This window comes from Bufo bufo, chromosome 2, assembly GCF_905171765.1.
Source record: "Bufo bufo chromosome 2, aBufBuf1.1, whole genome shotgun sequence".
NCBI lineage: Eukaryota > Metazoa > Chordata > Amphibia > Anura > Bufonidae > Bufo > Bufo bufo.
Window position 1 is genome coordinate 528,308,519 of NC_053390.1, and position 26,361 is coordinate 528,334,879.

A 26,361-nucleotide genomic window follows, 5' to 3' on the forward strand; every position below is an offset into this window, starting at 1 on the left:
AAAATGGTGGAATAAAACTGTATTCCAGCATCTTTGTGTTTAAGTGTTGTTGTTAATAAAGTTAACTGTATTACAAAAACAGAAAGATGAAACAGACCAACATGCAAGCTGCTTGATAAGACGCTGCTGGAGGTGGTAATACTGTCGAAGTTCTACTCCTCCATTCACTACTTTTACCTGGATACCAGGGTCACATGACCTGTGGGGTAATCATATTAGTAACTGTATGGACTAGGTTTGGCTTTAGTCCATAGGAGCCATTAACGTGGATTGGAATATGGGCTACCAAAGGATTTATTGTTTCAGTCAAAAACATATTTATTCGAATTTGCAATCAGACACCTGCACAGTACACATCGGCACACAAGTTTACATTGTATGAAAACACAAACATTATTGTAGAACATATAAGGAGTCTATGGAAATAAAAAATATAAAAACTAATTTTTTAAAGCGAAATGTGTCACTGTATCCAGCTCCCATCACATATACCTTCCATACCTGCCTAAAAAAATCTACAATTCTCCATAAGAAAAAAGCGCTCTCTGCTGGCTTTCACATTTTAGACTGTGATAGATGCTTGCAGCTCCCTGATGCAAGCATCTATCACAGCCAAAAATTACCAAAAAAATACACTCAAAAGCCAATATATATACTATGTGCATTTACAATGTTTACATTTATAATGAGCATAGTTTACCCAGTGGCGTAGGGATCGCCATAGCAGCCATAGCAATGGCTATGGGGCCCTACGCCACTGGGGGGCCCGGGCTGCCAGCTGAGGATTAAAAAAATATATAATTTGAGTGGCGGTGCGATAGGGGCCCCGAGCAGTGTAATGCTGGGGCTCCGAACGGTTACCATGGCAGCCAGGACGCTACTGAAGTCCTGGCTGCCATGGCCAGTTACTCTGCAGAATACTTACATGCGCTGTGGCCGCCGGGCGCTCCTCCTTCTTGAAACTCGTCACAGCTTTATGCAGCGCATTGCTATAAGCATAAGCAATGCGCCGCACAGACCTGTGAGTTACAAGAAGAAGGAGCGCCCTGGAGAGAGGCACTGGGGGCTGCTATGAGGCTACTGGGGGCTGCTATGAGGCTACTGGGGGCTGCTATGAGGCATGGGGCTCTTATCTGAGGTCTGATTAAGGGTCATTAATATTGGGGTCTGAGCTGAGGTGTTATCTGAGGTCTTATTGGGGTCTTATTTCCATTGGGGATCTTATTGGGGCTGTTAGCTGAGGTCTGATTAACATTGGGGGTCTGATTGGTGGTCTGACCTGAGGTGTAATGAAATTTTTTTTTCCAGGGCAGCTTGGAGAAAAAAGGCCTCACAGTCTCCCACACTCCTTCTGCCCGGCCAAGCGAGCCAGCACCCCTGATGCCAAGCCAGCCAGCACCCCTGAGGCCAAGCCTGTCAGCACCCCTGAGGCCAAGCAAGCCAGCACCCCTGAGGCCAAGCAAGCCAGCACCCCTGAAGCCAAGCCTGCCAGCACCCCTGAGGCTAAGCCAGCCAGCACCCCTGAGTCTTCAGAACTGTAAGTAAATTATATATAAGGGGAGCTTATAATATGAATTATGTCAGAGCGGCTTTTCACCTACACGTGTATCAGCACTAGATATATACCCCTTACTCTCCCTAATACCCAAACTACACAAGATACATATCCCTACCGTCTGTCTAATACACATACACACCCCACGATATGTTCTTTCACCTTCTTGTGTTACAGACCCCTGTACAATTTAACAATCTTCTTTAACACACAGACATTTAGATTCATACATTTCCTACACTGGCACAAATGCGTTGGCGAGGTCCGAGAGGTATGTGGGGGTGGGAGATCCAGGGGGGGGGGGAATAAAACATTTTTGCTATGGGGCCTAGTCATTTCTAGCTACGCCCCTGAGTTTACCTCTCCACTTGTTGCATGATTTGATCTGTTGTATCTGGTAATAGGGTTAAGTCCCTCATATCTGTTATCTATCGAACTCTTAATTTTTTTTGGAAGCCATCTTTCGCCTTTTTTCAGTGTTTTTAGAAACCTTAAAATTAAAGAAATCAAAGAAAAATTGTAGTAAAAAAGAAATAAAGTAAAAAATATTCATACTGTAGACATGCCATATTTAAGATTCACAAACAAGACAAAGCAAATTAGTTCTGCATCCCTCCATTATTTTGTCTTAAAGCTAAATCACAGCATTAGCTGCTGTTTCAAACCGATTAAACCAAGAAAACAAGCAGATAAAAGCAAAGTTCTGAAATTTATTATGGAAATTTTTTTCTTAAAATGTCGCTTTTCCTTTTGGATTATAAATAACACAATGCACAATACTGTACATAATGCTGCAAATTCATTCAATGTAAAATTAGAATTTTAATTTACATAAAGTACCTAGTCTTGCCTAAGGCCTCTTTCACACGGGCGTTGCGGGAAAAGGTGCGGGTGCACTGCGGGAACATGCGCGATTTTTACTCGCGAGTGCAAAACATTGTAATGCGTTTTGCACTCGTGTGAGAAAAATCGCGCATGTTTGGTACCCAAACCCGAACTTCTTCACAGAAGTTCGGGCTTGGGATCGGTGTTCTGTAGATTGTTGAGGTTGAGGGGCCCCACTCGGGTAAAAGAACATTGCTCTTTCTTGTAGGGAACAAGTAGCGGGGGGTTTTCTTCTCTTCAACACTACTATGTGGGTTCCCTGATCTATGGCGCTATTATTTATATCTTTAAAGGGCTTCTGTCACCCCACTAAACAGTTTTGGTTTTTTTTGGTTAGTTTTAATCCCTATACTGTGATTTTTGCATACATACTGTAATTAATCATTTCGGTTCAGCAGATTATGTTAAAAACGTACTTTTAAAATATGCAAATTACCTTGCTACCAGCAAGTGGGGGGGGCTACTTGCTGGTAGCAGCCGCATCCTGCTATCCTAAAGACGCCCCCTCCTCATGTTGATTGACAGGGCCAACGGACGGGATCGTCCTCTGGCTGGTCCTGTCTGCTATCAAGATCTCGCGCCTGCGCCGTAGCTGTATTAAGTCGGCGCAGGCGCACTGAGAGGCGGACGCTCGCTCGGCGCTCCATCCTCAATGCGCCTGCGCCGATGACGTCATCAAGTACACCCGGAATTTATTATTAATAATCGTTGGTGGTATAGTGTTAATAACTGTTATTTTTATAAAATTATTTATTCCCATTTCATTGGTGGTTTTTGTGGCAGCATGCTTATTACGTACATACTTGCCTGATTCGAGCATCCAGCGACGTCACCAGACTCTCCGCCTCCTACCAGCGATGCTGGCGTCTTCTCTTCTGGGTGTACTTGATGACGTCATCGGCACAGGCGCATTGAGGCCGGAAGAGGCCTGCATCGCATCACTGCTGATGGAGGTAAGTATTGGTGTTTTTTTTTTTTCTTCTTTGCGGGGGGCTGGCACTATGGGGGGGGGGGGGATCTGGCACTATGGGGGCGGGGATCCAGCACTATAGGGGGAGCTGGCACTGTAGGGGGAGCTGGCACTATTGGGGGGGGATCTGGCACTATAGGGGGGGCTGGCACTATGGGGAGCTAGCACTATAGGGGGGGCTGACACTATGGGGGAGCTGGCACTATGGGGGAGCTGGCACTATGGGGGGGGCTGGCACTATGGGGGGGCTGGCACTATGGGGGGGGCTGGCACTATGGGGGGGGCTGGCACTATGGGGGGGCTGGCACTATAGGGGGGGCTGGCACTATGGGGGAGCTGGCACTATAGGGGGCTGGCACTATGGGGGAGCTAGCACTATGGGGGGAGCTGGCACTATAGCGGGAGCTGGCACTATAGGGGGGCTGGCACTATGGGGGGCTGACACTATAAGGGGGCTGGCACTATGGGGGGGGGCTGGCACTATGGGGAGGGCTGGCACTATACGGGGGCTGGCACTATGGGGGAGCTAGCACTATGGGGGAGCTAGCACTATAAGGGGGCTGGCACTATGGGGGGGCTGGCACTATGGGGGAGCTGACACTATAAGGGGGCTGGCACTATGGGGGGGGCTGGCACTATGGGGGGGGGCTGGCACTATGGGGGGAGCTGGCACTATGGGGGGGGAGCTGGCACTATGGGGGGAGCTGGCACTATTGGAGGAGCTGGCACTATGGGGGCATTTCTTACTGGCACATTATGGGGGGGGCACCATGGGGAGAGGAGCACTATGGGGGTATCTGGGGCCTCTAAAGGGGCTTTTTTTAATTATTGGCACATTCTGGGGGGCACTATAGGGGAGAGAAGCACTATGGGGCATCTGGTGTTACTATAGGGGCATTATTTGGGGGCACTATGGGGAAGTGGGGGCTCTAAAGGGGCCTTTTGTATTGGAAAATTATGGGGGGCATAATTTTTCTTCTTTGCGGGGGGCTGGCACTATGGGGGGGGGATCTGGCACTATGGGGGCGGGGATCTGGCACTATAGGGGGAGCTGGCACTATAGGGGGAGCTGGCACTATTGGGGGGGGATCTGGCACTATGGGGGAGCTAGCACTATAGGGGGGGCTGACACTATGGGGGAGCTGGCACTATGGGGGGGGCTGGCACTATAGGGGGGGCTGGCACTATAGGGGGGGCTGGCACTATGGGGGGAGCTGGCACTATAGCGGGAGCTGGCACTATAGCGGGAGCTGGCACTATGGGGGGCTGACACTATGGGAGGGCTGGCACTATACGGGGGCTGGCACTATGGGGGAGCTAGCACTATAGGGGAGCTAGCACTATAAGGGGGCTGGCACTATGGGGGGGCTGGCACTATGGGGGGGCTGGCACTATAAGGGGGCTGGCACTATGGGGGGGGCTGGCACTATGGGGGGGAGCTGGCACTATGGGGGGGAGCTAGCACTATGGGGGGAGCTGGCACTATGAGGGGAGCTGGCACTATTGGAGGAGCTGGCACTATGGGGGCATTTCTTACTGGCACATTATGGGGGGGGCACCATGGGGAGAGGAGCACTATGGGGGTATCTGGGGGCTCTAAAGGGGCTTTTTTTAATTATTGGCACATTCTGGGGGGCACTATAGGGGAGAGAAGCACTATGGGGCATCTGGTGTTACTATAGGGGCATTATTTGGGGGCACTATGGGGAAGTGGGGGCTCTAAAGGGGCCTTTTGTATTGGAAAATTATGGGGGGCACTATGGCATTTGGTGGCACTAAGGGGGCATTTTTTACTGGCACATTATGGGAGGCACTATAGGGGAGAGCGGAACTATGGGGCATTATTTGGGGGCACTATGGGGGAGTGGAGCACTATTGGGGCATATGGTGGCACTAAGGGGCATTTTTTTTACTGGCACATTGTGGGGGAGAGGAGCACTATAGGGGCATCTGCTGAGGGCACTAAGGGGCATTTTTTTACTGGCATATTATGGGGGACACTATGGGGGAGGGGGAGAGGAGCAGTATGAGGGCATTTACTGGGGCACTATATAGGGGTATTTTATACTGGCATACATTATGGGGACATTAGCTCAACTGCGGGCACTAAGCGGGGGTATTTCATGTACTGTCATATTATAGGGAAAATTAGTACTACTAGGGGGTATTATGGGGAGCTTTACTACTACTGGGGGGCTATGAGGAACATGATTACTAGGGCACTATAGGGGAATTATTACTACTAAGTGTGCTCTGGCAGAGAATTATTTCTATTGGTGGGATTTTGGGGAGCACTGTTACTTTGGGGGCACCCTGGCATAGTATCAGCTTAGCACAATTATTTTTGGGGGACATTATCTTTATACTATTAGTGTCTTGGCGCAGTTATTTTTTGGAGCACTGTGTGCCAATAATTGTTTAAGGGGGCACTATCTGTGTGGTAGTAGTATTCCCAGGGGTACTGTTTCTGCAGTATAGTATTGGGGGCATAGCGGGTACAGTATTGGGGCACTATCTGAGTGGTAGTAGTATTTCCAGGGGGACTGTTTCTGCAGTATAGTATTGGGGGTGGCAGGAAACTAATGTCTGTTTCTCATTCTCTGCAGAGACAGGAGATGGCAGAAAAATCATCATGGCGGTCTGGTCTGAATGGAGAAGATGAGGAAAGAGAACGTCTACATCAAAGGTGACATCACTGGATGTAAGAGGTATGTGGTGCTATGTAGGAAAGGAGATGCTCCGGCTTCTCCTCCTGCCATTTGCAGAAGGAGGATTCAGAGCTGAGTGAGGACGACAAAAGGGGGCAGCAGGCCACGGGAGGGTGGCAGATGGTGTGGGGAACCACAAGCCTTGAGCAGGATCAGGGGAGGGAGGAGAGCGGAGGAGCTTCCTGGCTGTAGCTTGTTATATAAGCAGGCAGTGCAGCCAGGACAGACCCTCCCCTCTCCGTATGATGTGTAGACAGGCCTCAACTATAGAATGTCAGCTGTACAGTGTGTGTTGGGAGTGGCCTATTATATGTAGGAGGGGCGTTTAATAATGGGCGGGGCTAAAAATTGGCCACTTGACTGGATTTGCCCCCAAGGACTAAGGCTGCCAGCCCTCCCCTGATTATAAATAATACAATGCACAATACTGTACATAATGCTGCAAATTCATTTAATGTAAAATTAGAATTTTAATTTAAATAAAGTACCTAGTCTTGCCTAAGGCCTCTTTCACACGGGCGTTGCGGGAACATGCGCGATTTTTACTCGCGAGTGCAAAACATTGTAATGCGTTTTGCACTCGCGTGAGAAAAATCGCTCATGTTTGGTACCCAAACCCGAACTTCTTCACAGAAGTTCGGGCTTGGGATCGGTGTTCTGTAGATTGTATTATTTTCCCTTATAACATGGTTATAAGAGAAAATAATAGCATTCTGAATACAGAATGCATAGTAAAATAGCGCTGGAGGGGTTAAAAATCCGTCCTGCCGCTAGTTCACATGTGCCCCTAGACTGCCGCTCCGTCCCCATTGACTTTATTGGGGGCGGGGGCGAAGTTCCGGCGGTAACACGGCAGTGCACAGCGAGAGGCAGCCGGACTAAAAGTACGACATGCAGTACTTTTATTCCGGCTGCCTCTTGCTATGCTGCCGACGGAACTCCACCCGTGCCCCTATTATAGTCAATGGGGACGAAGTGGCAGTCCGGGAGCACACGTGAACTAGCCGCAGGACGGATCCGACAGGCTGTTCACCCGTCGGAACAGCCTGCTGAACTCCCATGCTGCTAGTGTGAAACTAGCCTTAGTCTGGAAAGTTTAATGCAAAATTTGCTGGACAGTCAATTTTTTTTGTATTCTGTATTATGGTTCTTTTTTTTAATAAAGGAATGACCCTCTGTCTTAAAAAATGAAAATACTAGTACTAAGATCTAGACAGCTGAATCAAAACCTTTTGTATTTTGATAATGAGCTAATAACCATCTTGTTACATAACAAAATTGCTTATGTATGTGCAAATGCAATATCATCCATGTGTGTAACTTTAGCAGTAGTTACTATGTGGCCCAGAGGTTGAGGGGCCCCACTCGGGTAAAAGAACATTGCTCTTTCTTGTAGGGAACAAGTAGCAGGTGGTTTTCTGCTCTTCAACACTACTATGTGGGTTCCCTGATCTATGGCGCTATTATTTATACCTTTAAAGGGCTTCTGTCACCCCACTAAACTGTTTTGTTTTTTTTGGTTAGTTTTAATCCCTATACTGCGATTTTTGCATACCTACTGTAATTAATCATTTCGGGTAAGCAGATTATGTTAAAAACTTACCTTTAAAATATGCAAATTACCTTGCTACCAGCAAGTGGGGGGGCTACTTGCTGGTAGCAGCCGCATCCTCCTATCCTAAAGACGCCCCCTCCGCATGTTGATTGACAGGGCCAACGGACGGGATCATCCTCTGGCTGGTCCTGTCTGCTATCAAGATCTCGCGCCTGCGCCGTAGCGGTATTCAGTCGCCAGCGCCGATGGCCTGACCTCCACAGCCCTCTGCTCCCTTAACAGTGTCATCCACAGCCTTCTGCCCCTTTAAAGCTGACCTGCAGCAGTGAAGAAAAATGGCTGGGTTGTTATGAAAACCTGGTGTAAAACTGTGTGTATGTGGAGACTAAGGGCCTGCGAGCTTCTATTGGCTGATAAGGGTCATGTGACCGTGTGTATGGCAGTTGAAATATGAAGAGAAAGACCTGCAGGATTCTATTGGCTAATGCATTTTTTGGGAAAATCTCAGGAACGGTACGTCCCAAAGAGCTGAGACCCGGTCTAAAACCTTCCCGGACACCTGATGTACCTGTGTGGCAAATTTCTTAATTGTAAATGCAACGGTGCAGATTCCTTTAGCGGACATACACACATACACTCAGCTTTATATATTAGATTATTGCTACTTATATTAGGTGGTGGGGCCCATCTCATTTTGCTATAGGGTCCTATGAATTCTAGTTACGCCTCTGATACCTAAGGCAGAATACTACAGCAGGATATCAACATACATCTAAAAAGATTAAATACACTCAAAATGATCCACTTTCTAATATTATAACTAAAATGGGAGTACTCAAGATTTCAATGTATTACCAAGAAAAACAAGTGGGTAACGTTATATCCCTTTAAAAATATCACTTTATTTAAATTATCAGAATAATAATCAAATACATATAGTAGGGAGTCAATAATAAGGTGCCACTTGATCTCTACCAACAAACTGACAATAAGCTAGGTGAATAAGCGTGTAACCACAAAGGCTAATCTGCCGGTATAAGTATGACTAAATGGCGTACAAAGGTGCTAACTACTCTCCTCCTGACGAAGCAGATACGCGAAATGCGCGTAGAGGAGAAGGCGCCACTTACATCTCTCCCATTCTTAAAAGGTAATGTCAGTTTAAGTTCTTAGGCCCCTTTCACACGGGCGAGTTTTCCGCGTGGGTGCAATGCGTGAAGTGAACGCATTGCACCCGCACTGAATCAGGACCCATTCATTTCTATGGGGCTGTTCACATGAGCAGTGTTTTTTTCACGCATCACTTGTGCGTTGCGTGAAAATCGCAGCAAGCTCTGAATGGGGCTGCGTGAAAATCGCAAGCATCCGCAAGCAAGTGCGGATGCGGTGCGATTTTCACGCACGGTTGCTAGGAGACGATCGGGAAGGAGACCCGATCATTATTGTTTTCCCTTATAACATGGTTATAAGGGAAAATAAAAGCATTCTGAATACAGAATGCATAGTACAATAGGGCTGGAGGGGTTAAAAAAAATTAAATAAATTTAACTCACCTTAATCCACTTGCTTGTGCAGCCGGCATCTCTTCTGTCTTCATCTTTTAGCTGTGTGCAGGAAAAGAACCTGTGGTGACGTCACTCCGGTCATCACATGATCCATCACATGATCCATCACCATGGTAAAAGATCATGTGACGGACCATGTGATGACCGGAGTGACGTCACCACAGGTCCTTTTCCTGCACACAGCTAAGATGAAGACAGAAGAGAAGCCGGGCTGTGCGAGCAAGTAGATTAAGGTTAGTTAAAAAAAATTATTTATTTTTTTAACCCCTCCAACGCTATTTTACTATGCATTCTGTATTCAGAATGCTATTATTTTCCCTTATAACCATGTTATAAGGGAAAATAATACAATCTACAGAAGACCGATCCCAAGCTGGGTTTGGGTACCAAACACGTGCGATTTTTCTCACACAAGTGCAAAACGCATTACAATGTTTTGCACTCGCGCGGAAAAATCGCGCATGTTCCCGCAACGCACCCGCACCTTTTCCCGCAACGCCCGTGTGAAAGAGGCCTTATTGTGCTTCATGTCCTGCATTCCAATGTCATTCTATTTATATGCTACTGCTCGTTGCCTTCAGACAATAAGAGGACGCAGTTAGCATCTTTGTACGCCATTTAGTCATACTTAGGCCTTTTTCACACGTGCGTCACGTTTTGGCTCAGGGTGCGTCCCGGGTGCATTGCGGCAAACCCGCGCGAGTAGGTACGCAATTGCAGTCAGTTTTGACTGCGATTGCGTTCCGTTGTTCAGTTTTTATCGCGCGGGTGCAATGTGTTTTGCACGCACGTGATAAAAAAAACTGAATGTGGTACCCAGACCCGAACTTCTTCACTGAAGTTCAGGTTTGGGTTCATGGTTTTGTTATAAGGGAAAATAATAATGATCGGGTCCCCATCCCGATCGTCTCCTAGCAACCATGCGTGAAAATCGCACCGCATCCGAACTTGCTTGCGGATGCTTGCGATTTTCACGCAGCCCCATTCATTTCTATGGGGCCTACGTTGCATGAAAAACGCACAGTAGAGCATGCTGCGATTTTAACGCAACGCACAAGTGATGCGTGAAAATCACCGCTCATGTGCACAGCCCCATAGAAGTGAATGGGTCCGGATTCAATGCGGGTGCAATGCGTTCACCTCACGCATTGCACCCGCGCGGAAATCTCGCCCGTCTGAAAGAGGCCTTATACCGGCAGATTAGCCTTTGTGGTTACATGCTTATAATCATATTGATATTGCTGGACATCTATTTACCTAGCTTATTGTCAGTTTGTTGGTAGAGATCAAGTGGCACCTTATTATTGACTCCCTACTATATGTATTTGATTAATATGCTGATAAGTTAACAAAAGTGATATTTTTAAAGGGATATAACGTTACTCACTTGTTTTTCTTGGTAATACATACATCTAAAAAGATAACACAAAGGCCTCTTTCACACGCACGATTTTTCCGCGCGAGTGCAAAGCATTGTAATGCGTTTTGCACTCGCGTGAGAAAAATCGCGCAAGTTTGGTACCCAAACCCGAACTTCTTCACAGAAGTTCGGGCTTGGGATCGGTGTTCTGTAGATTGTATTATTTTCCCTTATAACCCGCCCCCTTAACAGTTATTCCACAATAACCCACCCCCTTAACAGTGACCTCCACAGAGCTCCATATCCTTAAAATATGACCTCCACAACACCCCACCCCCTTAACAGTGACCTCTACAGCATCCCACCCCTTAACACTGACCTCCATAGAGGACTGTTCCCTTAACTTTGACCTTCATTCCCTGCCCCCTTAAAAGAGACCTCCACAGCATCCCGCCCCCTTAACAGTGACCTCTACAGCATTCTGCCCCTTTAACAGTGACCTCCACAGCGGCCGCCCCTTTATTAGTGACCTCCACAGTACCCCATCTCCTTAACAGTGATTTCCACAACACCCTGCCCCCTTAACAGTGGCCTCTACAGCAATCTGCCCCTTAACACTGACCTCTATAGCGGACCGTCCCCTTAACTGTGACCTCCACAGCAGCCTGCCCCTAGGGTGGCCAGAGGTCCGGTTTTAGGCCGGACAGTCTGGCTTTCAGACTCCCTGTCCTCCGTCTGGCACAGGGCCTGGATGGACAAAGAGATGTCCTTTTGAGCAGCTCACTCTCATACAGCAGCACTGTGCTGTCCGAGCGTGAGGTGCAGGGAGAAAGTCACCCTCCCTCCCAATCCCTTCAATCCCCATTGGCTGCGGAGTTGGAGCATGGGCTAACTGGGTAGGGGCGTGGCTTAGCGGGACCTGGGGGCAGGTTTTTAAGTCTGTATTTTGAGGGTGGCCTGAACGGCCACCCTACCTGCCCCCTTAACTGTGACCTCCACAGCCCTCTGCTCCCTTAACAGTTTCATCCACAGCCTTCTGCCCCTTTAAAGCTGACCTGCAGCAGTGAAGAAAAATGGCTGGGTTGTTATGGAAACCTGGTGTAAAACTGTGTGTATGTGGAGACTAAGGGCCTGCGAGCTTCTATTGGCTGATAAGGGTCATGTGACCGTGTGTATGGCAGTTGAAATATGAAGAGAAAGACCTGCAGGCTTCTATTGGCTAATGAATTTTTTGGGAATATCTCAGGAACGGTACGTCCCAAAGAGCTGAGACCCGGTCTAAAACCTTCCCGGACACCTTATGTACTTGTGTGGCAAATTTCTTAATTGTAAATGAATACAGAATGCATAGTAAAATAGCGCTGGAGGGGTTAAAAAAAAATAAAAAAATTTAACTCACCTTAATCCACTTGATCGCGGAGCCGGCATCTCCTTCTGTCTTCATCTTAGCTGTGTGGAGCAACAGGACCTGTGGTGACGTCACTCCGGTCATCACATGATCCATCACATGATCTTTTACCATGGTGATGGATCATGTGATGGATCATGTGATGACCGGAGTGACGTCACCACAGGTCCTGTTGCTCCACACAGCTAAGATGAAGACAGAAGGAGATGCCGGCTCCGCAATCAAGTGGATTAAGGCGGGTTAAATAATTTCTTTTTTTTAACCCCTCCAGCGCTATTGTACTATGCATTCTGTATTCAGAATGCTATTATTTTCCCTTATAACCATGTTATAAGGGAAAATAATAATGATCGGGTCTCCATCCCGATCGTCTCCTAGCAACCGTGAGTGAAAAATCGCACCGCATCGCACTTGCTTGCGGATGCTTGCGATTTTCACGCAGCCCCATTTACTTCTATGGGGCCTGCGTGAAATGAATGGGTCGGTATTTAGTGCGGGTGCAATGCGTTCAACTCACGCATCGCATCCGTGCAGAATACTCGCCCGTGTGAAAGGGGCCAAAGAGTTCCAGTACAAAAGCATTGTAGTTTAGTAGGTAAAAAAATTAAAGTGGGTTTAAAATGGTCGCCCGGGCTACTTGAGAAACCTTGGCGTGGTGCCCGGGCTTAGACATGTCCTACACCGTAGGAGATGTTGACTAATCTCTCAATTTTAAAATCAGTTTGAGGGTTTAGTAAGACCGCAGAGTGCACCTGTCTTTGCTATTAATTTGTTATATTGTTATATTGATTATGACATCCACACAATTGCTACCTTGTGTAGGATGTCTATTGTGGTACTTGTGGTTCGCTGCGGGCATCCTCCACCGTATGCATTTTTGCTGGGGATCGCCATTAGCAACGGGCCACAAGTGCAGGATTTGCTCCCCTATATATATGCACGACTGCATGTGGGTTTGAGCACCTCCTGCTAATACCACGCTAGTCTTTTCAGTTTGTATATATTGAGATTCCTGGAGGTGTATAAACTCCAATTTAAATGTGCCTGTTTTCCATCTACAGGCCACATTTAGGTGCACCTGTGAGGCCTGGGCTATATCAGCCAGTCTTGAGTGGGACTCGCAGACTCCTCCCTCCTCCCACTGCAAGCATGGTTACATGCTGGAGGTAACTGGTGAGTTGCTTGTGAGTCGGCCTCATGCTCCTGTAATTTGCCCACTGGCTTCTGGTATTGTTCATACGGCTCAGTTAGGAGAGTGTTAGGTCCCGGGCTACTTGAGAAACCTTGGCGTGGTGCCCGGGCTTAGACATGTCCTACACCATAGGACATGTTGACTAATCTCTCAATTTTAAAATCAGTTTGAGGGTTTAGTAAGACCGCAGAGTGCACCTGTCTTTGCTATTATTTTGTTATATTAAAATGGTAGCATGTTACAACTATAAGCTTTTACCTGTCCTCTTACAATGTTTTTTTTTTCATGTTTAGGGGTCTTGGAAATAGACTAATCTTTTCCTAGATAATAGTTAAGAACTCTTTTGCTAACTATGACATAAGGAACGTCGGAAAATTCACTGTCAGGCTCATCTATTTTCTTGACAGTGAAAACCACATAAAGAAGTTCCCAACATTACCTGGTGTCTCCTCTAATGAGCATGCTCAGCTTAGCAGAGTCGTATTACTCCATGTAATAAGAGAAGACTTAGTGCAAACTAATTACGTAATTTTCGCTTTATAAGACGGACTTTTTTTCCCCCAAAAGAGGGGGGGGAATGACAGTGCGTCTTATAAAACGATGGTTGACTTTTTTTTACAGGTCTGACACTGATATATCGCCGGCCGCTATGCTGCACAGTGTGGCCGGCGATACATCAGTCACAGTGCGGGGAGGGAGGAGGGGCTGGAGGCAACTCACAGCGGGGCCCGGTAAAGTCACTGTAGTACACCGGGCCCCGCGCACAGAAGTCTCTTTGTATGTAAAATCTTTTATTAATCCTTTATACCGTAAATCGCTCTCCTTTTGATAAACTTTACTAGCCTAATCGCCTGCATCAGTACTCACTATGAATGTAGCGTGCGGTCCAGGCGGCGTGTGACTGACGTCACGCTCCTCCCACTTCATTAATGAAGCAGGAGCAGGATGAAGTCATGCGCCGGAGGGCCCGCACGCTACATTCATAGTGAGTACTGATGCAGGCGATTAGGCTAGTAAAGTTTATCAAAAGGAGAGCGATTTACGGTATAAAGGATTAATGAAAGATTTTACATACAAAGAGACTTCTGTGCGCGGGGCCCGGTGTACTACAGTGACTGCACCGGGCCCCGCTGTGAGTTGCCTCCAGCCCCTCCTCCCTCCCCGCACTGTGACTGATGTATCGCCGACCACACTGTGCAGCATAGCGGCCGGCGATATATATCAGTGTCAGCTAGTTTATCAAAAGGAGAGCGATTGATTCAGGATTAAAGAAATATTTTACATACAAATAATAAAGTACTGTAATGCTGTGAAACATAGGGCCATGAGGGGGACCAGCATAAGATGCTATATGTGTGTCACCCACACATATAGCATCTTATGCTGGCCCCCCTCATGGCCCTATGTTTCACAGCACACATCCCCCATAACAGTGCATCATCCACAGATCCCCCCCCCATAACAGTGCATCATCCACAGATTTCCCCCCCCCATAACAGTGCATCATCCATAGATCCCCCCCATAACAGTGCATCATCCACAGATTCCCCCCCATAACAGTGCATCATCCATAGATTCCCCCATAACAGTGCATCATCCACAGATCCCCCATAACAGTGCGTCATCCACAGAGCCCCATAACAGTGTCATCCCCAGACCAATAGTTCAAAATCCACCAAAAGCACACCTTTTGGTTCAAAATATTTTTTTTCTTATTTTCCTCCTCAAAAACCTAGGTGCATCTTATAATCAGGTGCGTCTTATAAAGCGAAAAATACGGTATACATATAGATAAAGGGAGAAAAGACAAGAAATGAATCGCACATCCACTGCTATGCTTTGATCTCATCCCTGCTACTATTGCAGGAGACAGCACTAAATAGCGCATGTGTACCACCTCCTATGCTACATGCTGAATGAGGCATTAGTGTACATTTTGATCAAAAGGCATAAGCCCACTCACCACGCCAAGGTTGCCTCTATGAGTGGGTCCTAACCTAACATTGGCGCGATGTGCACGACGACCACCGACGCTGCGGCGCCATCCCGGCCGGCAGTGGGACCCAGCAGCCAAACAGCACCCCTGCTGTCTGACCATGCCAAACCTGGCACTGGGCCCCACCAACCAGCCAGCCAGAAAAACAGCACAGCGGCCCCCATGCAGCACCGCACCATGTGGACAGTTGTCAAAGCTCACCTCATCTGAAGCTCACAGGAACTCCAACTGAGAGCATGATAGGCTAATTTAACCCCTACTGCAGAATACTAGGCTAATTAAAATCACCTGGCGTATGGAAGGAGTGCTGATCCAGGGGCAGAATCTCTATACATGTGATAAAGGGAGAAAAGACAAGAAATGAATCGCACATCCAGCTGCTATGCTTTGATCTCATCCCTGCTACTATTGCAGGAGACAGCACTAAATAGCGCATGTGTTCCACCTCCTATGCTACATGCTGAATGAGGCATTAGTGTACATTTTGATCAAAAGGCATAAGCCCACTCACCACGCCAAGGTTGCCTCTATGAGTGGGTCCTAACCTAAAATTGGCGTGGCGCTGCACGGCGACCACCGCCGCTGCGGCACCATCCCGGCCGGCGGTGGGACCCAGCAGCCAAACAGCACCCCTGCTGCCTGACCATGCCATACCTAGCACTGGGCCCCAGGTCTGAAGCTCACCTCATCTGAAGCTCACAGGAACTCCAACTGAGAGCATGATAGGCTAATTTAACCCCTACTGCAGAATACTAGGCCTTTTGATCAAAATGTACACTAATGCCTCATTCAGCATGTAGCATAGGAGGTGGTACACATGCGCTATTTAGTGCTGTCTCCTGCAATAGTAGCAGGGATGAGATCAAAGCATAGCAGTGGATGTGCGATTCATTTCTTGTCTTTTCTCCCTTTATCACATAATGGAGCGAGACATATTGGGCCAGATTTATCATGACTCTGACAGCTCACTCTACTTTAACATATGGCTAAAGTCAGTTTTAGCCAAGTCAGATTTATGATCGGCCCTTTAAGACTGTAATAAATGTGGTTTGACGGTAGCAGTTTATCCGTCAGTAAGCAGCTTTACAAAAGTCGCACATCTTTACGAAAAAGTTGCACGTTTTATGAAAAAGTTGCATGTTCTATTAAAAAGTCTCATAAGATAAGCATGGTCCTCACTGGAGTGAAATTGCGACTTTTTTGTGACTTTTTTGCGACTTTTTAAATAGTCCCAATAGTAAATCTGTCTAGAGATTAATTTACATAAGAAAACACGCCCACTTTCAGAAAACTGGCGAGCATACTGCAGAGCAGAAAAAAGTCGCAAATTTGTGCACAGTTTTAGCGTTTGGGACTTTTTTGGGGACTTTTTCACTCCATTATTCTGACCTGAGCTAATGATAAATCTGGCCCATTGTGTATACAATGAGTGGAGCCATGATGTCATGACACCTATCATTGTATATTAAACATTCATTAATTTTATATACACTTACCTGTTTCAAAGGATGAGATGGTCTGCTCCAGGGTAACTGCAATACTTGGCAGGTGGTAAATTATAGCAGCTGGATTGGTGGAAGAGAATTAACGGCTGTTCTGGACCTATAAAAGTAAAGGATCAACAGTTAATGCACATTCACGTAAGTATATTGCACAAATTCAGTCCTGTACTTACCTTCACGATGGAAGAACTATTGAAACAGCTGATCTTCAAGGCGGAATCACAAGGAGGTGAAGCATGGCTGCGCAGATGCCTTCAAATCGGACAGGAAACCGAAGAAGAAGTGGAGAATCGGCAAGCAGCTAATCCAGTCCTATGCACAGTACCCAGCGCGAGCGCAGATCACATCGATTCCCGATCTATCACTGGCACAGGCTTGTGCGGTGATAGTGAAGATATTCAACCTATCAAAAGAAAAAGAAAAAACAAAAGAGCTTATTCTTCATCACATTTTAATCCAGCTCAAATGAGTAAGAGAGGCAGAAGAAATCCGGCAGTTTTTACTGACAAGGATCTCATGTCAGATCAACGGTCAAACAGACTCTCAGTTAAAAAGGTGTCATTACAGCCTTCAACTGTCACTACAGCATCGCTGACTTCTGATATAGGTGAGACATCTCATATACTGAAACAAAGTGACTGTTCACAACAGTGCACTATTACAGGAAATTCTTCAATTGTTAATGAATATTCTTCATTAGTCAAAGACATGTTATTCAAAGAATTTTTAAAAATTTTGTCCAAAAAAGAAGCTTCTGATCATACAGGTTTTGTATGGCAAGATCCTTCTGATATGGAACATAGTTCAAAAATAGTTAATAGTTTTAATTCTGAAATTGCTAACCACAAATTTTCTTTATTGAATGCGACACAAGAAAAAATCGTTAATGAGAGCAATACTATCCCAATGTTGGAACTTGGTACAGGAATAAAAGAAACCTCAGTCAAGGAGGCTCTATCTTGCCAAGTTTCACCACTTGGATTCCATTTAACTCAAAATATAAAATAAAAAATATGGAATAAAGAATACATAGATATTTTTAATCTTTTACCTTCAGCTAGAGATAACTTGAAACTAGAATCTGAAAAAGAGAAAAAGTTGGATGAAGATAAAAAGAAACATCAAAGGTCTATATTTAATTGGATGCAAGCATTTTGCATTTATGCTGCAGTATTAGGGGAAAAACATCCCTATCTTTGTTCTGGTTTGTTTTTTCATGTAGACACAATTCTTGAAGCATATAAAAATTTTGGAGGTTACGGATGGTTCCTTCATGATGAATCTTTCAGACAAAAATTAGCAATTTACAAAAATCTTAATTGGGGTAGCAAAGACGTAGGTTTATGGTTAAATCTAATGTTGCCTCAGAGGAGTCATTCTTTTCGTCAGCAAACAACCAATTATAACACATATAGAAAAGGAATCTGTTTTGCATTTAACGACAACTTTTGTAAATGGCAGAACAATTGCAGATACAGACATGAATGCTCATTCTGTTCCGGAGCACATCCAGTATCAAAATGTTTCAAGAAACAAGGCATTAATTTCACGCATCAACATGCAAAGTGACTCCTCTGAATACAGCAAAATTAATACATTGGCTAAAAATTTATCCAAACACACAGATGTCCATTCTGTTAACTGAAGGGTTTTCTTATGGTTTCTTTATACCTGAATTCAAAGGTCCGGGATGTAAAATAGTTGATAATCTTATTTCTGTAAAAAATAATTTGGATATTGTAAGAGAAAAAATTCAATCAGAAATTGTTGCAGGCCGTATTGCTGGCCCATTTAATAACTCTCCTTTTAAAAATTTCAGGATTTCCCCTTTAGGTTTAGTGCCGAAAAAAGAACAAAATTCGTTTAGATTAATTCACAATTTATCTTACCCAAAAAATGATTAGTTAAATGACTCAATTGATAAGAAAAAAGCTAGTGTAAAATACGCTTCTTTTGACCAAGCTTTGTCTTATCTTCAAAAAGCGGGAAAAAATGCTTTACTTGCTAAAGCGGACATTAAGTCAGCATTTAGACTTTTACCAATTAACCCTATTGGGTATAATTCTTTAGGATTTAAATTTTTAGATAAATTCTTTTATGATATGGCACTCCCCATGGGTTTCACTCTTTCTTGCCAATACTTTGAGGCATTTTCAACATTTCTACATTGGATGTTGGATATACATTCTAAAGATGGTTTTACTCTACACTACTTGGACGACTTTTTATTCATTGGGAATAATAATTCTAATGCTTGTTCAGTATTGCTAGATACATTTTTTAAGCTAGCACATTATTTTAATAGTCCATTGGCCATGGATAAGACAGTTTATCCGACTAATCAGTTAAAAATTTTGGGTATTCATATAAACACTTTAAATATGGAATTCAGCATTCCAGAGGAAAAAATTTGTCAAACTATTAGTTTGTTATCTGAATTAATTAAAAAAGAAAAAACAACACTTAGGAAACTTCAATCACTTTTAGGTTCATTAAATTTTATTTCAAGAGTGATCCCTTTGGGAAGAGTTTTTTCTAAAAGAATGTACGCAGCAACAGCAGGTAAAAAATTTCCAAATTCTCATATACGTATGACAAAACAAATAAAAAATGATATTGGTATTTGGTTAAAATTTTTAAGTGAGTTTAATGAAATAGCTGCAAAAAATAAACAAACAGAATCTCCTTTATTAATTTCCGATGTAATTTGTAATAGCAGTTCATTGAAAATTAATATAAAAAAGTCTAAAACAGATCAGATGGGAAAAGGAACAAGCATACATCTTAATAAATTCCATATTAATTCAGTTTGTCCAGTAGAAAACATGAAAAAATGGTTAGTCTAGGAAGAATATTAATGATTCATTATTTATTCATTTGGATGGAACACCTTTGACAATCTACCAATTTAATTATATTCTCAATTTGTGTTTAAAAAATATTGGTTTAGATAAACACAAATAACAGCTCACTCGTTTAGAATTGGAGCTGCCACTTATGCTGCACAACTGGGAATAATTGATAGTCTTATAAGAAAACTAGGTAGATGGAAATCCAATTGTTTTAAGTTATATATTCGTCCTAATTTAATTGTTTATTAATTTTAGGAAAATTGAGAATAATTTGGATACTAGGAAATGACACTATTGCATTGGCTCAAAGACGATCAAATGTCAGAAAGTCTTCCAATAATTTAGGATTTCCTGAGAACTATTATTTATTTTGGAGGTCGTTTCAAGATGTAAAGTGTAACAATATGGTACAAGAATGTAAAGGCCTGTTAGATAATTGTCCGAAACCTAATCTAGTCATTTTACAGTTTGGTGAGGATGTCATTGGGAGAATAAAAACACATGAAATAATAAGCGAATTGAAAGAAAATATATTTCAAATTCGCAACATACTTGGAAACCCTAAGGTAATATTTTCAGAAATTATTCCAAGATTTACTTGGTCTTATAAGGATATGGCATTCAAAGAAAAAATAATAAGAAGAATAAATAAGCAGATGGAAAAATTTATGGAGAAGATTGGAGAAAATTCTTACAGGCACTGGGAATTAAATGGTTTTACCAGAGGTCTTTATCACCCACGGGAAGAACAGTTATCTGATATTGATCTTGATATATTTATTGTGGATATTCAAAATATGATTGATAAAATATTTAATTAGTATGGATTTAGGCTGCAATGGCTTGGGCCATGTCGCTTTGCAATGTGGCGGTGGGGTTAAGTCACTCCGTTGAGTGGACTTTGAGCTTACTTGGTTGATATACAATTGGAATTGTTATAATTGAATTGGAGAATTAATAAAATTAATTAATAGTATAACATAATAAGCATTGCGGCCTATATATCCCAACAGTTTATTTGTTTACATTATTCAATAAAATGAAATTTGTTCACAATTTATTACGTGTGTTTGAATTTAATTTAAGATTAATTGTGGAGAATATGACATCATTATACATATAGTATGGGTCTTCCATAAAACTTAAGAAGAACGGGGGGGATGAAGGATAAGAAGGTAGAGAGGGGGGGTGTGGTAGTGGGGAACTAATTTCTCCAGTAGTGATGGATATATCGCGGGACTACTTTGCCTTGGATATACATTATATCATCTCCAGACCACTCCTGAAACCCACTGAGCGCAAGACTCCTAGAGCAATAAGAGACAATTGATATGGCTGAATGGTTATGGTGTGCAACGGTATGACTTCCATGGACCCCAAAGTTTCATGAAGCCTTGATGATTTCTGTCTTACCATCCCGCTAACTCCTCTAGTCGGCAGATGTGGTCCACTTTGTCTATCCACTGATCCATTGTTGGATGCTCCTTATTGAGCCATTTCAACGGGATTAACCCCTTCACGCAACATCACGTACATGTACGTGGGGGAATGTGGTGCCTCACCGCATCCCCACGTGCATGTACGTGATCGGCTCTCTGTGTCAGCGCAGGGAGCGAAGCGCTGAAGCTTCAGTGAAGCCGGCGTGCTGGGGTTGCTAGGCAACCAGAGAAGCCGGCAGGAACTGTAAAGGTGCTCTGACCTGCCCACGATCGCTGTGATTGGTCCATTACTGCAGAGGGACCAATCGCAGTGCATTGGGGCAGGTAAGGGGGGGTTAGGGAGGGACTATGTGCTTCTCCTTCTCTGATCGCCCCAATTCCTGTCAGGGAAGCGATCAGAGAAGGAGATAGTGTGAAAATATTCCCGACCTATGATGAGTATACTCTGCTACTTAGCGCGCCATGATGAGTATACACGTCATGGCATTTAACTGTCACCATGTCTGCAGACATGGTGACAGCGCTGAGATCCCGGCTGTCACACACAGCCAGGCACCTTGGGTGAATGCCGAGGGGGGTCCTGTGACCCCCCCCCTATCGGCGATCGCTGCAAACCGCAGGTCAATTCAGACCTGCGGTTTGTAGCGCTTTCTGCAGTTTCTGATCCCCGCGGTCGAAACTTTAGTACCGTATGTCCAAAATAAAGCTTTTTCACCCCCCCTGCACCCCTGAATGATATTATGTGGGCGGGTGGTGCAGGGGGGGTGTCGCAGGCGGTGCGGAGGTGCGGTAAGGTGCGGGAGGCGGGCGGTGCGGCAGGCGGGATCGCAATCCCCCGCCCGCCTCCCCTTGAATGATCGTTGGCGTCTAGTGGGTATACCAGGGTGCCAGCACATTGCTGGCACCCTGGTATAAACGGCTGACATCTGCGATGCGATGTCAGCCGTTTAACCCTTTCCATACAGCGGTCCGTACGGACCGCTGTATGGAAAAGGTTAACAGCGCAGGGAGCTCCCTCCCTCTCCCATCGGGGGGCTGCTGTGCCTTTGCAGCCCCCCGATGGGAGAGGGAGAGAGCCCCCAGAGAGCCCCCCTCAGCCCTGTGCTTACCCTTCCCCGTCTGCGCAGTTCTGACCAGTACTGAGCAGACGGGGAAGGTTCCCATGGCAACAGGACGCCTCTCAGGCATCCTGCTGTCCATGGTGCTGAACAGATCTGTGCTAAAAGCATAGATCTGTTCAGACAAGTGTAAAATAAAGTACAGTACAATATATATTGTTCTGTACTGTATTATACAGACATCAGACCCACTGGATCTTCAAGAACCAAGTGGGTCTGGGTCAAAAAAAAAGTGAAAAAAAGTGAAAAAAGTAAAGTTTCCAAAAAACACATTTATCACTGAATAAAAAAATAAGAAATAAAATACACTACACATATTAGGTATCGCCGCGTCCGTAACGACCTGATCTATAAAACGGTCATGTTACTTTCCCTGCACGGTGAATGCCATAAAAATAAAAAAATAAAAACTATGAGGAAATTGAAATTTTGCCCACCTTACTTCCCAAAAAAGGTAATAAAAGTGATCAAAAAAGTCGCATGTACGCCAAAATAGTACCAATCAAACCGTCACCTCATCCCGCAAAAAATGAGCCCTTACATGAGACAATGGCCCAAAAAATAAAAAAACTATGGGTCTCAGACTATGGAGATACTAAAACATGATTTTTTTTTGTTTCAAAAATGATATTATTGTGTAAAACCCTGATAAATTATAAAAAGGTAGACATATTAGGTATTGCCATGTCCGTAAGAACCTGATCTATAAAAATACCACATGGCCTAACCCCTCAGGTGAACACTGTAAAAAAAATTAAATAAAAACGGTGTCAAAAAAGCAATTTTTTTGTTACCTTACATCACAAAAAGTGTAATAGCAAGCGATCAAAAAGTCATATGCACCCCAAAATAGTACCAATCTAACAGTCATCTCATCCCGCAAAAATGATACCCAACCTGATACAATCGCCAAAAAACTGAAAAAACTATGGCTCTCAGACTATGGAGACACTAAAACATGTTTTTTTTTTGTGTCAAAAATGATATTATTGTGTAAAACCTAAATAAATAAAAAAGCATACATATTAGGTATCGTCATGTCCGTAAGAACCTGCTCTATAAAAATAGCACATGATCTAACCTGTCAGATGAACGTTGTAAATGATAAAAAATAAACAGCTATTTTTTGGCAAATTTTCTATTTTAATTCATTTTTTCCCATAACAAAGCAAGGGTTAACAGCCAAACAAAACTCAATATTTATTGCCCTGATTCTTTAGTTTATATAAATGCCCCATATGTGGTCGTAAACTGCTGTATGGCCACACGGCAGGGCGCAGAAGGAAAGGAGCGCCATATAGTTTTTGGAAGGCAGTTTTTGCTGGACTGGTTTTTTGACACCATGTTCCATTTGAAGCCCCCCCGATGCACCCCTAGAGTAAACTCCGAAAAATGACCCCATTTTGGAAACTACACCCCTAAAGGTATTCAAAACTGATTTTACAAACTTTGTTAACCCTTTAAGTGTTCCACAAGAGTTAATAGCAAATGGAGATGAAATTTCTGAATTTCTATTTTTTGTTACTTTGCCTCACAAAAAGTGTAATATAGAGCAACCAAAAATCATATGTACCCTAAAATAGTACCAACAAAACTGCCACCTTATCCCTTAGTTTCCAAAATGGGGCCACTTTTTTGGAGTTTCTAACCTAGGGGTGCATCAGGGGGCTTTAAATGGGACATGGTGTCTAAAAACAATCCAGCAAAATCTGCCTTCCAGAAACCATATGGTGTTTCTTTTCCTTCTGCGCCCTGCCGTGTGCCCGTACAGCAGTTTACAAGCACATATGGGGTGTTTCTGTAAACTACAGAATCAGGGCCATAAATAAAGAGTTTTGTTTGGCTGTTAACCCTTGCTTTGTTACTGGAAAAAAATATTAAAATGGAAAATCTGCCGAAAAAGTGAAATTTTGAAATTTAATCTCTATTTTCCATTAATTCTTGTGAAACACCTAAAGGGTTAACAACGTTTGTAAAATCAGTTTTGAATACCTTGAGGGGTGTAGTTTCTTAGATGGGGTCACTTTAATGGAGTTTCTACTCTAGATGTGCATCAGGGGGTCTTCAAATGGGACATGGTGTAAAAAAAAACAGTCCAGCAAAACCTGCCTTCCAAAAACCGTATGGCATTCCTTTCCTTCTGCGCCCTGCCGTGTGCCCGTACAGCAGTTTACGACCACATATGGGGTGCTTCTGTAAACTACAGAATCAGGGCCATAAATAATGAGTTTTGTTTGGCTGTTAACCCTTGCTTTGTAACTGGAAAAAAAATATTAAAATGGAAAATCTGCCAAAAATGTGAAATTTTTAAATTGTGTCTCTATTTTCCATTAAATCTTGTGCAACACCTAAAGGGTTAACAAAGTTTGTAAAATCAGTTTTGAATACCTTGAGGGGTGTAGTTTCTTAGATGGGGTCACTTTTATGGAGTTTCTACTCTAGGGGTGCATCAGGGGGGCTTCAAATGGGACATGGTGTAAAAAAAACAGTCCAGCAAAATTAGCCCTCCAAAAACCAAACGGCGCACCTTTCACTCTACGCCCCGCTGTGTGGCCATACAGTAGTTTACGGCCACATATGGGGTGTTTCTGTGAACAGCAGAGTCAGGGCAATAAAGATACAGTCTTGTTTGGCTGTTAACCCTTGCTTTGTTAGTGGAAAAAATGGGTTAAAATTGAAAATTAGGCAAAAAAATTGAATTCTCAAATTTCATCTCCATTTGCCAATAACTCTTGTGCAACACCTAAAGGGTTAATGACGTATGTAAAATCAGTTTTGAATACCTTGAGGGGTGTGGTTTCTTAGATGGGGTCACTTTTGGGTGGTTTCTATTATGTAAGCCTCGCAAAGTGACTTCAGACCTGAACTGGTCCCTAAATATTGAGTTTTTGTAAATTTCGGAAAAATTTCAAGATTTGCTTCTAAACTTCTAAGCCTTATAACATCCCCAAAAAATAAAATATCATTCCCAAAATAATTCAAGCATGAAGTAGACATATGGGGAATGTAAAGTAATCACAATTTTTTGGGGTATTACTATGTATTACAGAAGTAGAGAAACTGAAACTTTTAAATTTGCAAATTTTTCAAAATTTTTGGTAAATTCAGTATTTTTTTGTGCAAAAAAAAATAATTTTTGACTTCATTTTACCAGTGTCATGAAGTACAATATGTGACGAAAAAACAATCTCAGAATGGCTTGGATAAGTCAAAGCGTTTTAAAGTTATTAGCACTTAAAGTGACACTGGTCAGATTTCCAAAAAATGGCCTGGTCCTTAAGGTGAAAATGAGCCCGGTCCTGAAGGGGTTAAAAGCCTAGCAGCCTGAATCAGGTGCGTGGCTAAATCCGTTTTGGCCGTTCTCCAAGAATCATTGGGTAGCCACAGCAGAGCCATCTCAGGGGTAAGCCGAATGCCAGATTTAGTGATTTTATTGACCTCATTTTGTATTTTAGCCCAATAGCTCGTTATCTTGGGACACAACCAAAAAAATATGTCTCAGGTTGCCCACTCCATCCTTATCTGAAGGCTGTAACCCCAACATATATAATTTCTGAGGAGTATTATACCAATATGTCATCATTTTATAGGAATGTTCCTGAATTCTCATACATCTGGAGTAGCCATGTGAGCATGCGTGTATACGTAGGCGTTCCATTTCAGAGAAGTGCCTACCTAGCTCATTTGACCATTTTGTAAGTTAAGCTGTGTTTCCTTTGTTCTGATTGGCCAGCATGGAGTTATAAATGATAGAAATCAGTTTACGAGGGAACCTCTCCTGAGTGAGTAATTTCTCGTACCAGGAATAATTGTCCCTTACTATTTTGTTCTGTGTCAATTTCTTGCAAGCTAGTAAGATCTCTACCCTTTCAAGGAAGTTATTTGTTATAGATATTAAGGATTTAGGTTGTGGTATCCCTTCTATAGAGTTCATATCTTCTAATAATGTGGATAGCGTCTGGCCTTTGAATTTATGGCAAATTACGTAAACGTTAAGAAGTGAAATGGGTCTATAGCTCCCGCATTGTTCCGGGTCCTTCCCTTCCTTGGGTAATATCGTGACCGTGGCCTCCAGTGTTTGTGGGTGAAGTTTAGCTCCTTCCATCAGGGATCTACACCAATTAGTTACTTGTGGGAGGAGTGTAGTAAGGAATTTCCTATAGTATCCTATAGGCAGGCCGTCAGGACCTGGGCTTTTACCTAGTGACATTGACTTTATTATGCTGGCAACTTCTTTTTCAGTGATTTGTTGGGTT